The sequence below is a fragment of the Panulirus ornatus genome, chromosome 34 (assembly GCF_036320965.1).
Source record: "Panulirus ornatus isolate Po-2019 chromosome 34, ASM3632096v1, whole genome shotgun sequence".
Lineage (NCBI taxonomy): Eukaryota > Metazoa > Arthropoda > Malacostraca > Decapoda > Palinuridae > Panulirus > Panulirus ornatus.
Window position 1 is genome coordinate 7,207,299 of NC_092257.1, and position 11,243 is coordinate 7,218,541.

The following is an 11,243-nucleotide window of genomic DNA, read 5'->3' on the forward strand; positions in this document are numbered from 1 at the left end:
CTCTATCATATGCCTTCTCCAGATCCATAAATGCTACATAGAAATCCATTTGATTTTCTAAGGATTTTTCACACATTTTTCAAAGCAAAAACCTGATCCACACATCCTTCTTAAAGCACGCTTCTCTTCCCCAGTATGATTGTACATGCCTTCACCCTCCCAGGAATAATCAACAAACTTATACCTCTGTAATCCCGATTGCCTTTCTACAATGTCACTATGCATGCATTTTGCCAATCATCAGGTACCTCACCATGAGTCATACATGCATTAAATATCCTTGACAACCAGTTAACTACACAGTCACTCCCTTTTTCAATACCATCTAAACCCGCTGCCTTGCCAGCTTTCATCTTCCACAAAGCTTTTGCTACCTCTTCTCCGTTTACAAAATAGCAGAATAATGCATTAAGTTTAAAAATCCTTCCCTTGTGAACCCTTCACCGAGTATATCCGTAAAATGTTCAACATTCTGTATTTCTTCTTTATTATGTAATATCCTCATTCTAATGAGAATTCATTTATATCGTACTGTTGGAACATACAAGTCTAACTTTATACTTACGTTTGTCTTTTTTGCAAAGATTTATAAACATAGGCACAAAGATCCCTCTTATAAACACTTTCAATATCGTACTGAAACATTTGCTTCAGATTCCTTCATATAACTTATTTTTGTTTTTTTGGCACAGTAAGTCTACCAGAGCAATGTTTATCTATAGATTTTGTGGTATATCTATACAATATACATAGTGTCATCCTTTTTGGATGAAAGTAGATCTTACCATCAACTCCGATGGTCGACTAATGACATTCATCCTTATTCATCCTAACAATCAAAATGTACTCCGGACATTTCAGTTTGAGAGCGTGAGAGCTGGAGGCAGGAGAAGGCTGCAAGAGTTTAATGCAAAACACTGAACCAAGCAAGAGCAGCAAGGTGTATACTTAACTGAAACTGCCGATATTATGGAAATATGTTACAATTATGCCACACGATTTCCCTATTATATTCGCATGGATACTCCTATCACTATGGATTTGTCCTTCTCGTAAGCAGGGTATTGATACACTCGATCATTCGTCAGCAGTAAAGTTGGCCGATACTCAAAATATCAATTTCTTTCTCTTTACTGACGACTCTTCGTTCGTATCACACTGCTTCGTTGCCATGTGTTTAGTGACAGGTTCGTCGTTTGATACAGCATAAAAACAATACATATAATCAGACAACCGTTCAAATATTCTATTGTAATCGTTATCATTCATTAATTATTCCATACAGCTGGGAAGACAAACAAAAATGTTGGTGGCCTCCACTGAACTCACAACAGCGTGAATAAATGATTTCTGCCCAAACATGTTCAATGTTCTGCTCCTTTGGCGGCCTAGTCCAGTCGTAGGGTGTCTTGTTCCTAGGGAAAAACACGAGCAGTGTGGACGGAGCTCCTGTCGTTAATAGAAATGATAGGCCCGGCAGGGAGAGATAAACCCCTTTCCCGCAGAGGCGGCAAAAAACGTTTTTCCAGCAGTTATTGCAACAGTCGTTGCAGTAAAGCGACCTCCAATATTGAAGACGTTACTCAGGCCATGAAATGTCACTTTCCACTGGATGTAGCAGGTAAAGTGACAACGGATCTCCTCACTCATGCTGGCTCTGTCATTTTTGCCTGTGAAACATTATATGATTTTAACGTTTATTATAGTGGTTCGGCAGGATTTATATCATTTGTGGTGTCTGAACAGTACATCATTAACTTTTGGTTATCCACATGAATATCTTGTTATCATAACTATGACGTTCTGTCTTTGAACAGCAACAAATCATTAACTTCATACCGGGTATATTTCCTTCTCAAGCAGTAAACCTTATCATGAGTGTTGGATACACACATCTCAGTGACCACTGCATCAGACCAGAATCTAAGTTTCGCTAGGAATGTACTCATTACTCGCGGGAGTTTTGTGCTAACCTAACCTAACCTAATCTAACCTAACCCTTGCAGTGCAAAATTCGCCTGTCGCTCAACGACACGTTCGATGGAGTGGGTTGCCTCTGTCGCTCACGTTCCGTCAACAATAAAACAATCATCTTCACAAGGAATGGACACTCTCGGTTGCCTAAGTTGAAAATTTCAATTTCAATTGTCAAGTTTAAATAGTTATGAGCCTAATTTCATACCTTTCACATAATCTACATATCTTTAATATGAAAATGTGGTTACAATGGTGATTATAATGTTTCCAGATATGCTGCTTACTTCGTTGTTATCTAAACTTAGCCATACCTCTATATATAGTCACCCGCAGGTATCTCATTCTCTATGGATGCTTCATGATTGCTGCCATTCCCACTCCTTTTAACGGACACTTAAAACTTTCATTAAATCGTTAAGGTTACCGCTCTCCACCATCTTCTAATCCACTTCATGGTGTTGGAGGACAGGCCAACTTCATGTGTTATACCCAGTAAGGAGAACACATCTGAGCAACAATCACTCTCCTCTCCGATTTACCCTAGCCTACCTCATCGCGACAATAACCACAGCTCGAATGGCCAACCCTAACCTACCTGACAGTAACCCAGCAGGCAGACCCTAGACTCCAACCTCACCGTGACCGAGGGCAACAGCTATTGCAGTACTTGTGTCTGACATAGGCTATCTCAACGTGATCTAATAGACAAGCGACCGGCTTGCCTACCGGCCAGCCTACCTCACTTGATCCAGTAGACGAGCTGATGCTCCCCGGTCAGCCGACCCTTGCCCACCTCACCATAACTCAGCACAGTAGCCACCACTCACCAGCCGGTCCTAGGCCACCTCACCGTTACCGTGACTAGTAGCCACCACTCACCCGCCTTTTCTATCCTACCTCACCATGACCTATTGCAGTAGCTCCCCTCCCAGCTCCCAGCAGCAGAATAATTATAATCATAATGAAAATGTACCATTATAATTGTGGTCTGTGGTGTGAGAACGCGTGGAATTGCCAAATGTTTCTGATTTCTTTCACTGGCAATAGAACCCGGTGGTCAGTTACCGTTTGTATATTGCAAATTTAAAACGAAAAACGTCATTCATATGAGCTAAACGGGCAATTTACAAAAACCATGTTAACTGTAAAAACCTGTATGTCGGGTTACAATCATAAGCTGTCACTTGAAGGAATAGTTAATATACTTCGAAGGCTCTGTCTACCAAGTTCCTATGTTCTATACATTTTCCAGCTGTGGTAACTACAATGAGAGTTGTCAAATACACCAAGTACACCTAACTACAGCTCACCACTCACTCTCCAAATGTTACTCATGCCTGGCTAGAAATGAGACCTTTGTTTATGCAAACATCAGTCAACTCCGAGCCGGGAGCACGAACCTGGATGGCAGCTACCGAGCCGGCGACCAGTCACCTGTGGTCACACATTCTACCCTTTCCACCATTACTTGGGTCAGTAACATGATTTTTACCCTAAGTGTCTCAGTGACCAGTACCTTACTTCTTCTCTAGTCCTCTGAAGCCTCCACCACTACACTTCCAGGAACCCTTAACGCGATACTGTCACTCAACACAACCCAGGAAATGAACGCATAAACCAGAAACAGTAATTTTCGGTTGGAATGAACGCGCTCATCCACCATCTCGTAGCATAAGCGGGGCTTCATTGTATCTGCATGGCCTTTTATCGTTTAACGTTCGTTTTTAATTATATAATTTTTCATGTTCCATGTACTTGTGCTACATGCGCATGTTACTAAAAATCTACGCAGAAAAGTACCTTATATAATAAAGTGTATATTTTGAACGTGAGGCAATCCAAGTCACAGCCAATGTAACAATCTGGATTCAGACATCGTCCACGTTTATAATCTATCCCGACTCTTCTGACGTCAGTCATTTTCTAAACAATGTTTTACTTATCTTTCTATGGTAAACCATGACTGAGAAAAAATGTGATCATAAAAACTTATTCTGTGACGAAAATACATTTATATAACGATTATGGACAGAACATCTCCAAGGACAGCTGTAGCCAGGACTACCAACCTACATCACCATTACCACACTCATCATAGTAAAATGGAATTGTGTCGATGGTTTTTTATAGTGCAATGAAAAGTGGACACAGAATCAACAGAAGGGTGTGAACATACCAGACTAAAACATGGGCAATATACTCGTCCTGCTTTTAATGTGGTATTTCCTGAAACAACCTTTGTCGACAGAAATTTCCAAGCCACGTATACCAACTGTCCTGATTGATTTACTTTTTGTAGTGTGTCAGAGGCAGAAGGGTCATCTGAATGCTCTGATCAAAGCATCTCATTAACGAGTATATGCATATACGTCCTAATGTACGAAAGTGCACTACAACGGCCTGTTCTCCCTGTTAAACAAGAACGATTCACTCCTTGAAGCATCAAAGGCGCTTTTTCCAATGACGTCTCAACAGCCTAAATACGTCAGCACCTCATATCCTGGAGCGTGTTGGCCCGTTTCCTCCTGATACAGGATGTCAGCATACTCCAAGACTGACAACTACGCCTAACACTTGCAGGCACTAACAGCAGGGTGTCAGCCACCGTCACGTGTCAATGCTTTACTCCCTGCAGTGGGAAATTACGGCAACTCGCTCCCCGGCTAATTCAAGATCATAGTGACAAACGCCCCGCCCTGTCCCTCTGACACAAGTGGGTGGCTCCCTCTCTGACTGACGTTACTAGTTCACGCCTCGACCTGACCTGAAGGATGGGCACGTCCTAACAGGCGACAGTGGTTCGCTCCTTGACGCCCGACGAGTGCTGTCATGTTGGCCTCTTGCGACCCCAGCGGACAACTGAGGCTGCTAGACTGGGGACAGTTAGTGACTGCCGACTCTGTAGTTTGACTGGAACTCTGTAAGAGACCGGTCACCATTGTTAGTTTTCTATATGAAAATATCATATGAAGGCATACATTATATTATATACATTAACATACATTATATTTAGCCGAATTACCGTATTTTGTATCTAATAAGAGTTTTCATGTCATGTGCACGTTATACCTCCTCACTTTACAAACCATTCTTAATGATATACTTAAAATTGGTTGCTAATTGCAGAACAAAATCTATCAGAATAACCATTTCTGTTAATTTGTTTCCGTTTTCTTCCACCAGCACAAGGAACATCAAAAGCAAACCTAAAACAAAATGAGCCATTTCGATGGTAAGCTAAAATGGTGATTTACCCAAACAACCCAATTGTAATAACCTAGAGTGTGTGACACACTCTAGGTCGACCAATCACAAAATGTCACTTGAAGGAATGATATACATTAAATTTTTTGTCCAGTGACGTCATACATTTTCTATATGTTCTACCTGTAGTAACTACAATAAGAGACGTCAACTCTTACCAGCCTGGCAACAAGTACGACCTTTATTTATGGAAATATCAAACACATTTTAGCCGAGAACATGAAGCTAGCTGGGAGCTATCTAGCTGGCTGACAGGTACCAAGCCGTTCGAGAGCTAAAGACCAGGTAGATTCCACCTTGCCGGCCGGTTGGTAGTCGCCAGTCATAAGTGGCCACACTTGCTAACCTTCACTAGCGTCAGTCACCAGAGCGTTTTAGTGACCAGTACTTCACTTGCCGGAACCCTTATCACACGACCGTCACTTACAACCAGCGAATGAAGCCACATGAGCCAACAACGTTGCACTAGTCATGGTTCACCTTTGGTTCCGAACTCCGAAATGAACCTGCTCGTCAGCTCTCTTGAACCAGAACTGGGGATTCACTGTCTCGCGAAGCTTTGTCTCGCTCCGGTAAAATGACTTGCATACGCTCTATGTAACTATTCGTTTTGCACCCCATACTTCCTAATGGGCCATATGTTTATACCAAATGAGTATGTTATTAACAAGTAAAAGAAGGAAAATAATTTTATAGATTCATAGAAAGGTGAATCTTGAATAATATTGAACCTGAGTCAGCCTAAGCCACAGCCAACGTAAGAATTCGGACTCGGACATCGTCCACCTTTCAGAATAATTCGTACCATTCTGATGATAGTCAACATTTAAATACCGATTTACTTGTATATTTTTCTATCGTAAACGAAGAAGTAAGACAAAATGCGATCACTGTAACACTCCATCCTTGACAGTGTAATTACGGCTACTACATTCTTCGTAAATGACGATTATATACATCTCCAATATCAGGGGGTTATCGGTACTTATAGTACTTCCTAAATGTGTTATGATCAGTAGTGACTGGATTAACATAATGGTATTAAGATACTAGCTGATGACTCGTGGAGCTAGAAAGAGCTGAATAAAATCGTCTAACGGCAGCCACATAAAGTTTCGAAAGTGAAGCTTGGCTTTGATACCTCTCGTCTGTTGAGTAATATTTCCAAAGTGAAGCTTTGCTTTAGTGATTTGCACATTCTTAAATTGAAGCTTTACTTTCATGATCCTTAGACGCCGAAAGAAAGAGAGATCGTCAGGCTTCTGTCAAAGTAAAATTCCCAGTTTTTCTTTTTTTTTTTTTCTTAAGTGACCCGTGGAATCTACAAAGCCTGAATGAAATGGTATGGCATGTCAAAATATAATTTTCAAAATGATGCATTTCTTGGATTACCTGTGAAGCCTAAAAAATTAGAATATATTTTTTTCTTGACTTCGGCTTAGATAGAATTCAGAAAGTGCAGCTTATTTTCATGACTCGTGGAGCCAATAAGATCTAAATAAAAAGTCTGTCGTCGAACAAGATATAATTCCCAAAGCGAAGTTTTATTTTGATGACCAGTGGAGCTCGGTGAAGCTTCAAAATATCGTTTGGCATTGGTCGGAATAAAATTCATTGATCAAAAATTCAAAAGCCAAGTGAAATTGTCTGGCTTCAGCCAGAATAAAGTTACTGTGGTGACTCATGTAGCCTGCACATGGAAGCCAGTGGACCCCGTCCCCAGACGTGGAAGCCAGTGGACTCCATCTCAAGACGTGGAGGCCAGTAGGCACCGTCTCCAGACGTGGAGGCCAGTGGACTCCATCTCCAGACGTCACCAGACGTGGAGCCAGTGGACCTAAAGTGAAGCTTTACTTTGAAGCCCTATGAGCCACGTCAAACCCAATAGAATCGTTCTCTTCGTGTATATGTATAGCTTGATCTATCTTTGATTCTCTCATTTTGTAACTATCTTATGAAGGTGTGTTAATACACGAAGGCGCTCATGATCTCGTTCGGACACAAGAGAAACCACATGTCTTCACATCGTCGGAAGTCCTTCTCTCGGACAGGAACACGCTTTGGCAACATCTAGGTGCATGTTCCAGTGAGCTTGCAACGAGTCAAGCATAGGCTACAGAAAGCAGCATGGCTCCGGACCAAGAGGAATCTCCTGGACGCCTACGATGCCGGATCTCTGTCAGCCAAGTGGTACATGGTGGTCACGTTACTGGAACCAAAATATAACGACAGAAGCATGAGAAGGACAACAATACTCAATTTACCCCGTTTACAACTGGGGTACCAATGTAGCTGGCAGATAATTGACGATGTCATCAGAGACTGCGTCTACATCAGGGGCCGTCAACGCACCCTCTGAAACACTGCATGCTGGATTGCGAAGTGACACTATAAACCCGTGCAAGGGTTTATTTCGACACTTTTGAACCAGTGATGAAATTGTCACGATGTATCCTATGCTTGAAGTTACCAATACTAAATTCCGAGACTGAAATACATCTTTTAAAGACGTCATTACCTTTTCGTAGTGCTGTCATGGGCAGAGACGAAGAAAAACGTGTTATATTTAAGGAAAGAATTGAATGAAAGTGTTGTGGAACAAGAAATTTACCAAAAGTTAGAGACCTACCTGAAGATATAAAAGAAGAAAATGTGCCTTATGCACAATAGAGAAAACATTATATTTATAGCCATAACGAATGTATTTGTTGATTGGCAGAAACGCGTTAACCTGATATACCCGTAGTCCTAATGATCTGAGATAATACGTTATTTTACCTTTCACTTGGGCTCAGCTTACCTCCATATTTCACAAGGAACCAGTTCAGCAAGTTAACATGGCATCCAGAAATAGAGGCAAATTGAGCGTTTGATTTAAAGCCCCTTTGGCGGCGCTAAAGGCCATTACTGGGGCATAGCGGCATCCATAAGGAAAGAGACAAGTTGATGGTTTACTGAAAAGCCACTTTGGCAGCGCCAAAGGGCATTACAGTGATGTGGAGCCATCCAGAAATAAAGAGGAAATTTGAAGGCTTAATTTAAAGCCCCTTCGGCGGCGCCAAAGGCCATTACAGGGGCATAGAGGCATCTATAAGGAAATAGACAAATTGAAGGTCTACTTTAAAGCCACTTTGGCGGAGTTAAAGGTTATTAGAGTGCCGTGGCGGTGACCAGAAATAAAGAGGGAGTTTAAAGGTTTAATATAAAGCCGTTGTGACAGCGCCAAAGGCCATTACAAGGGCAGAGGGGCATCCATAATGAAGTAGACAAATTGATGGCTTTTTTTTTTAGAGCTACAATGGTGGCACCAAAGGCGGCATCTTTTAAAGACGTCATTACCTTTTCGTAGTGCTGTCATGGGCAGAGACGAAGAAAAACGTGTTATATTTAAGGAAAGAATTGAATGAAAGTGTAGTGCTGTAGGGGGAATTTGAAAGTTTAATCTAAAGCCACTTTGGCGACACCAAAGGCCATGTAGTGAAGCGGCGCCATTCAGAAATAAAGAGGCAAATTAAAGATTTAATTTAGAGCCCTTACGAAGAGGCCAAAGACCATTACAGGGGAATAGCGGCATCCACAATGAAAGAGAAAAATTGAAGGCTATGGGCAGTAATTCTAATGATCTTGACATGTTATATGGAAGTAAGTCTAATGATCTTGGGCTGTTATAAAGCAGTAAATCTAATGACCTTGACATATAAGGCAGTAAATCTAATGATCTTGACCTGTTATAAGGCAGGAAATCTACTGATTCTGACCTGTTATAAAGCAGGAAATATAATGATTTTGACCTGTTACAACGCTGTAAATCCCATGATCTTGAACTTATAAGGCAATAAATCTAATAATCTAATAAATCTAATAACCTAATAATCTAATAATCTTGTTAAAAGGTACTAAATCTAATGATCTTGGCCTGTTACAAGGCAGTAAACCTTGACCTGTTAAAAGGAAGTAAATCTAATGATCTTGGCCTGTTATAAGGCAATATCTCTAATGAATTTGACCTGTTATAGGGCAATAAATTTAATGATCTTGACATGTTATATGGAAGTAAGTCTAAGGTTTGTTGAATGTGTCTGATGACAGAGTGGCAGATATAGGGTGTTTGGGTCGAGGTGGTGTGCAAAGTGAGAGGGTTGGGGAAAATGATTTGGTAAACAGAGAAGAGGTAGTAAAAGCTTTGCGGAAGATGAAAGCCGGCAAGGCAGCAAGTTTGGATGGTATTGCAGTGGAATTTATTAAAAAAGGGGGTGACTGTATTGTTGACTGGTTGGTAAGGTTATTTAATGTATGTATGACTCATGGTGAGGTGCCTGAGGATTGGCGGAATGCGTGCATAGTGCTATTGTACAAAGGCAAAGGGGATAAGAGTGAGTGCTCAAATTACAGAGGTATAAGTTTGTTGAGTATTCCTGGTAAATTATATGGGAGGGTATTGATTGAGAGGGTGAAGGCATGTACAGAGCATCAGATTGGGGAAGAGCAGTGTGGTTTCAGAAGTGGTAGAGGATGTGTGGATCAGGTGTTTGCTTTGAAGAATGTATGTGAGAAATACTTAGAAAAGCAAATGGATTTGTATGTAGCATTTATGGATCTGGAGAAGGCATATGATAGAGTTGATAGAGATGCTCTGTGGAAGGTATTAAGAATATATGGTGTGGGAGGCAAGTTGTTAGAAGCAGTGAAAAGTTTTTATCGAGGATGTAAGGCATGTGTACGTGTAGGAAGAGAGGAAAGTGATTGGTTCTCAGTGAATGTAGGTTTGCGGCAGGGGTGTGTGATGTCTCCATGGTTGTTTAATTTGTTTATGGATGGGGTTGTTAGGGAGGTAAATGCAAGAGTCTTGGAAAGAGGGGCAAGTATGAAGTCTGTTGGGGATGAGAGAGCTTGGGAAGTGAGTCAGTTGTTGTTCCCTGATGATACAGCGCTGGTGGCGGATTCATGTGAGAAACTGCAGAAGCTGGTGACGGAGTTTGGTAAAGTGTGTGGAAGAAGAAAGTTAAGAGTAAATGTGAATAAGAGCAAGGTTATTAGGTACAGTAGGGTTGAGGGTCAAGTCAATTGGGAGGTGAGTTTGAATGGTGAAAAACTGGAGGAAGTGAAGTGTTTTAGATATCTGGGAGTGGATCTGTCAGCGGATGGAACCATGGAAGCGGAAGTGGATCATAGGGTGGGGGAGGGGGCGAAAATTTTGGGAGCCTTGAAAAATGTGTGGAAGTCGAGAACATTATCCCGGAAAGCAAAAATGGGTATGTTTGAAGGAATAGTAGTCCCAACAATGTTGTATGGTTGCGAGGCGTGGGCTATGGATAGAGTTGTGCGCAGGAGGATGGATGTGTTGGAAATGAGATGTTTGAGGACAATGTGTGGTGTGAGGTGGTTTGATCGAGTAAGTAACGTAAGGGTAAGAGAGATGTGTGGAAATAAAAAGAGCGTGGTTGAGAGAGCAGAAAAGGGTGTTTTGAAATGGTTTGGTCACACATGGAGAGAATGAGTGAGGAAAGATTGACCAAGAGGATATATGTGTCGGAGGTGGAGGGAACGAGGAGAAGAGGGAGACCAAATTGGAGGTGGAAAGATGGAGTGAAAAGGATTTTGTGTTATCGGGGCCTGAACATGCAGGAGGGTGAAAGGAGGGCAAGGAATAGAGTGAATTGGAGCGATGTGGTATACAGGGGTTGACGTGCTGTCAGTGGATTTGAATCAAGGCATGTGAAGCGTCCGGGGTAAACCATGGAAAGCTGTGTAGGTATGTATATTTGCGTGTGTGGACGTGTGTATGTACGTGTGTAAGGGGGGGTTGGGCCATTTCTTTCGTCTGTTTCCTTGCGCTACCTCGCAAACGCGGGAGACAGCGACAAAGTATAAAAAAAAAAAGTCTAATGATCTTGGGCTGTTATAAAGTAGTAAATCTAATGACCTTGACATATAAGGCAGTAAATCTAATGATCTTGGCATGTTACAAGGCAGTAAATATAATGATCTTGACCTATCATAAG

General features: G+C 41.6%; 1 long non-coding RNA gene across 1 annotated transcript; it reads right to left on the reverse strand.

Moving 5' to 3' along the window:
* Window positions 1-505: 505 nt before the first annotated feature.
* LOC139760015 (uncharacterized) lies at window positions 506-5,726 on the reverse strand. The gene is made up of 3 exons (XR_011715204.1): window positions 5,588-5,726; window positions 4,742-4,895; window positions 506-1,670 (listed from the first exon to the last, which is right to left on the reverse strand). It is a non-coding gene; the product is annotated as an uncharacterized lncRNA (long non-coding RNA).
* Between the last annotated feature and the right edge of the window lie 5,517 nt (window positions 5,727-11,243).